Genomic DNA, 6000 nt, shown 5'->3' with positions numbered 1-6000 from the left:
TGATAGAGAAATTATGTAAGTCACAAGTCTTATTGCTGATGCAGTACTAAAAGATGAAATACTTTTCCTCTGGAAGGTTAATGTACAGCAAGTCTCCCTATGATTAGGAACAAAACTATACCAGCAGGTGGGACGCAACCAGAACAGAAAAATTCTGTGAAATTCAAGCTTAAAACAGACAATAAAACTAGCAATGGCATTTCAGCTTAGAGGCCTCCTGCAGGAGTGATCTGTATTACCAAGGAAAAGTCCACTGGAATATGCTTGTTTTCTTCAAGAGTGATTAGATTCTGCAACTTTGATAACAGTTTTCCTGCTGTACGTGGGTCCTAAAAGTCTGATGAGTGCTGCTTCCTAAGAAAGAAGGATTTTGAATGTAACCTCTAACAGGAGCACAAGGACAGGCATTAAATCTAATCACATTTGATACTGTTTGGATCTTCAAGGAACCTTGGAAATTAATAGATTCCAAGTAGAAGCCCAGAGGGGGTTTGAGTGGTTTGGGCACATGAACGGGGCCTTCCTGGCTTTGCATGTCCTTTTTGTTTGTCTTGGACTGGTTAGAATTTAATTCTGTTCAGAACCAATTTTGCAGTCAGCCAGGATTACTGTGAGGTGAACTTCCAGGTGCAAACATCTAGTGCCTGTTTCTATTCCTGTGATTTGCTCTCTTATCCCTTTTCATTTCAGCAACAAATTGGTATCTTGATATTCGTCTAGCTATTCTGGTTGTTCTTACTACTTGTAAAAAGTTTAATATTGGACTAACCAAAACCAGCTGAATTGTTGATATTTGGTACTCCGATTTCTCCACGTCCTTTGCCTTTCCTTGCCATGTTTTTCCATTTGAAGTATCCAGTGTTTCCCACCCAGCATGCATAACCGTTCAGTGGCCAGCTCACTGGCCTGTAGTGTGGCTACTGCCTCATTCCCACTCAAACATGTGGCTATATATATCTTAGTGTGTAGGCAACCCTCAAAGTGGTCCCAGCTCAGGAATGCCCTAACCAGGCAAGTGTTTAAATGTGCCTATGCATGAGCAATCTCACTTGACGTTAGCAGTATTTCTTACACTTTTCAAGTTGATGTTCTTTGCTGGATGAGGTCCTAGGAGGTGGCCTCTTGCAGTAGCAAACAGATGAGTGTTAACAAACTGCTGCTAGGTCCACGTGCCGCTGAGGCTGTGCTTGCACTTCAGCCAATGGCTGACTTCCCATTGCTAACACCCATTCCCCTGCGCACCTGGAAAACCCTGGCTATTGGCATCTTTCCATCCTGTTAGCCGCATACTGTTCATGGTTTGCCTGAACTTGGCCTCACATTGCACCGAGTTTCTCTTTGGGATTCAACTAGCAATGGCAGTGTTCTCCTATCAAAGAAAAACAAAAGGTTCTGGGACTAAAAATATCTTCCAGAGACCTCTTAAAGAACCATTTCTTCTGTGGTTCTAAAAAGTTAGGCCTGTATGAAAAGCCATTGGAAAAGTGGAAAAGACTGCTCACCCTGCCTCACCTTCTAATCCAAGGCTCTGTAAATCCTGGGAATGTCTATGTAACAGAGGGAGGAGGACAAGAATGGATTATGAGGGACAGATTGCTGCTGCTCAGATACATCCAGAGAGTCTTCTGCTGAAGCTGGTAGGAGTGCTCAGCTGATATTTTTCTAGTGGCAGATGTGATGGAAGAGTTGTTGTTCTCTGTGGAAGCGCCTACTGAGTGGCATAGGCTGCTGCTTGTGCAGTGTGAAACACTGAACTTGAAATCAATGGTAATTGCCATATTGCTTAGACACCCATGATTATCTCAGCTCTGTGGGCTATTTTACTTAGGAGGAGGCAATTTAGCACTTTTCTGTTTGATAACCACAGCAAAAATACCCTTCAACTTTCTTTATGCCTAAATCTCTGTTCCACCTGTTTTCTTTCCTAATCACCAGCACATAAGCACTTCTCTTTATTTCCCAAGCAACCCCTGCTCCATGTTCAAACATCATCTTTGGAAATAGACCCTTGCCTTCAAATTTCTTGATGTTAAACCAGCAAACACATGAAGAAGGTCCACTGGTCTCTTCTTGGCTTTGGTCCTTTGGTGTGCACCTTTAGCTCTATAGGTGGCTTAGGAGATGAAAGATTGGTGCTGAAAAATCTGCATGAGAAATTGACTGTTTACAGATCACACTGCTCTGTAACATGTGTAAACTGGGCCTGTAAAAATTCTGTACGTACCTGTCTTTTTTCAGAAGTTTTGGCCCAATAAAGAGGGATTATCCTGTTTCTGTCTATTTTTGATGGCAAGGCCCATTGAATAGATCTTGTCTACTTTGTTCCCTGCAGTTCCAAGCACATGCTGTCAGTGCTCATAAAAATAATGCTGCTTTTATGCAGAACTAATTGCAACGGTACTAGATTCCTTTGCAACTTTATAAGCAAGTGAGAGGAAGAGCTACAAAACCTAGCGTGCCTCCTATTCTAACAGTTTTTTTAGAAAATATGTTGTATAACTAGAATTTTGCCTTTCTATTTGTTTTTTTAGTTCAGTACATCTTTTTGTTTTGTTTTGTTTTTTCCCCCTCATATCTCATTCTCACAAGTCTGTCATGGTAAGGTGCTAGTGGGAAAAGTCAAGACTTTTGGTGTAAGACATGTTTGCAAAATAATCTCAGTATTTCACAATAAGGGGAAATCAATAAAACCAGGGGGAAAAAAGAAGAATAGGTATATTAATAAACTGAGACTGCCTACAGTGGGGTCATGAGCTAAAAGTAGCTCATGTACCTGCAGCTTGAAAGATCAGTCGAGGCACTGGAGCCAATACATGATGGGWAACTTAGAAACATGGCCTACTTGCAGCTAGACAAAAGAGAGAGGTTGCTGGGTTCTTTTTTCTTTCTTTTTTTTTTTTGGGGGGGGGGTGTCTTCCTCAATAGGATGCAAAAGTAATAACTCCAGAAAAAAACTGTGACTTGCAAACAAACCTTCAGCCCAGACTCCTCGATTGCAATTTACTAGGTAACTAGATTCTGTGAAAATGGCAAAATGCACTTAAATCAGTTAGAATTCTCTGATGTTAAATATGCTGTGATTTGGGAGGATGAGGAACTTTTACGACTTGGTTTTCAATATCTGAAATTATTGTGGATAGTTCTCTTGTTGGCTCCATAAATAGCTGCAAAGAAAGTGTCAGCTGTTTGTGCATGAACACTCTTAGAAGTTCCCCAGGATGCTTCCATTTAGTCTTAAATTATACCATGCTTTTGCATTTTCTTTTCTAGTATGGATATCCAAATTCTCTTTTCCACAGTGGTTATTACCAAAATATCTAAGACTAAGAATAAAATGTAGTATAAATCCAGGAGTAAGTTCATAGAAACAGGAGGAATATAACAGTATAAATATCAGGAAGTCTAGTGCACTTAAAAGGTGTTAGCTTTTTGAAGGACGTAGCTGGCTGGGTGCTTTTTTCCTTCACACAAATGGCTGTATCATCATTTAAGCTATGTCAGAAAGTGAATAAATTTATACTAGATTAATGATCCCTAAGCGAGTTACTGAAAAATATAGGAATGGGTATTAAATAAGCTAGGCTCGATGACACACACATAAAAATCTCTGACTGGTATACTAACAAGTTGAATTCTTGGTCTCTAATTTTTGTTGTTTGTTTATGTCTCCTTCTGATGTTTTAATCTGGCCGGAGAAGAATGTCCCTTATTTGTCTACGCTGCTGTGAATATTAACACTGCCTTCTACACTGCAGTGCTTGAAAGTCTGTAACGAAACATCTTAAAGGAAGATTACCCAGCATGTAGAAATTACAAGAAAAAAAGAATAATCAGAATTGCATAGAAAAGGGACTATTAAAGAGTGTATTTTCGGTGTGCATAGGAAGGGAAGGAGTGGGAAGAAGGGTCATTATGTAGAATGATTGTTCTCTACATCATTCAAGACTCAGACAGTTGACTTATTCATATCTTGACCACAATACTTTTCTACTTTAGTATATCACTTCTGTAAGTTTTTGTAATTTCCTTGCCTCTTCTCTAATAGGACAACCTAATTAGACATGATTAGTTTTCAGATTGCATTAAACTTGATCCCTATGTATAGAAAACACTGAATCCAATTAAAGGCCACAGCAATCATCTGAGAAATGTGCAGATAGGACAGTTGTACACTAAAACACAAATGCCTGCTGGTTTTAGAATTCCAGTGTCCTCTGCTGTTTAATGCAACATGAAAATGTGAGGGAGGAAAGCTACTCACTTTTATAGATTTCATGTTGCTAAGAGCTCCTGTGTGCAGAGGAATGGGCCTCTCACTGCAATCAGTAAGATCTGTATGTGCTTATCTTAGAGTTTGGCCCCTTGTAATTAACTAGAATATAAACTATTTCCTATTATTTATTTGTTGTAGATGCAGAGGAAAAAGAGGTACTAGGAAACATTTAATCAGGGTGTAATGGGGAAACGTTAATCCCGCTAAGCAAACAGATAGAGGAAGGCCCTAGTAATTCCACAGGGCCAAATAGGTGTTCAAGACCAGACCAGATATAGCGCTGAGCAGCCTGGTTGGACCTCATAGCTGATCCTGCTTTGCACAGGTCATTGGGCTATATGAGGGCTTACTGAGGTTCTTTCCAACATGAATTATCCTTAATCTCTAAGATGTTTTGCTGACATGCATTCGATTCACATTTAGTTTTGGTTATATGGATCTGTTGGGTCTCTCAGAGTTTGGGCCAGTCTCGACTGAGCTAGCTGGAGACAAAGATCAGTTTGCTGAATACAGACCATTTCAGTTGAAACAACCTGAGTTCAACCAACATTTTCTAACAGTCTGGTTGGGTTTGCCTCCAATTTTTGAAACAGAACAAAAGCCTGCGTATACTTTGCAGGAGTTGGAAGCCCTGCTCTTTGGCAAGTTCCAGCTATAGAAGATCATGTCGCTAGAGTTGGAAAGGTAAATTCCTCATTGTGATGTACAACTGCTTTAACAAGGCTGAGCAGCAATCTATGGACCAAGAAAAAGTCCAAAGCTAATACTGCTTTCTGCAGCAGCTGGGGAGACTGATATCAAATCCACTGGTATAATGCAGGTTAATGTAGGATTTTGTAATTTAGAGTGGCCATGGAAGCTCATATTCACCTTTGAAATGTGAACACACTGGGTGTTTGAGGTGTAGATTCTGTTTGATTTCTTTTTCTGTATTATGCTGCAGAAACCCTAAGCCCATTATGTGCATGGAGGGAACATTTCATTTAAATAAATGATGCATTTAATGATCTTATATTGCAGAAATGCTTTAGAAATAAAACAATCTCATGTTAAATCAATTTTGATAAGGGAAATACAAGGACAAAGAGAAAGGTCAGAGAAGGGTGAATCCCCAGCACCTTCTACCTTGCCAAGTTTTAGTATCAGTGACAAGTGAAAAAAGTACAAATAAGAAAAAGGAGTGGCTGATTTTACACAAGATCAGTTCTTGTCTCTGATGAAGACCACATACCCTCTCGGGTAATTTCACATTTGTAACTAGTCCAGTTGAATTTAGGAAGACTATATATAACATTATAATTTGTGACTCAACTGAGTTTGGACTCTTCTAAGATGATTCTACATATAAGAAAGCACTTGCAGGATGACTTTGATCAGTAATATTTTACCAAAATACTCTTTTCCAGAAATATTCTTAGCTACTGCCTAATTCTGTAGCCTTATTATAGTTCCTATTAGTTACTGTTGCTTACCACAGTTTTTAAACTCATTTCTTCCTCTGTTTGGTTGCTGTTCTTGTACTGTCTTGTTACAACAAATGATGGTTTATTATAGTACCAAATAATGTAATTTCTGGAATGCAATTAAGCTGCAGAGAAAACAGTAGGTAACTCCTGCCCATGAATCCTGAATTTCATACCTTGCAGTGCCACTGACATACCATGTGACGTTGGATGAATTTCCTCATTAGGAGAATGGGGCTGATTATTTACCCCCAGGGCATCGTA

Source organism: Apteryx rowi, unplaced genomic scaffold (assembly GCF_003343035.1).
Source record: "Apteryx rowi isolate R43461 unplaced genomic scaffold, aptRow1 scaffold_0, whole genome shotgun sequence".
Lineage (NCBI taxonomy): Eukaryota > Metazoa > Chordata > Aves > Apterygiformes > Apterygidae > Apteryx > Apteryx rowi.
The sequence above is the reverse complement of the archived record's forward strand: the minus strand, read 5'-3'. Positions refer to the sequence as shown.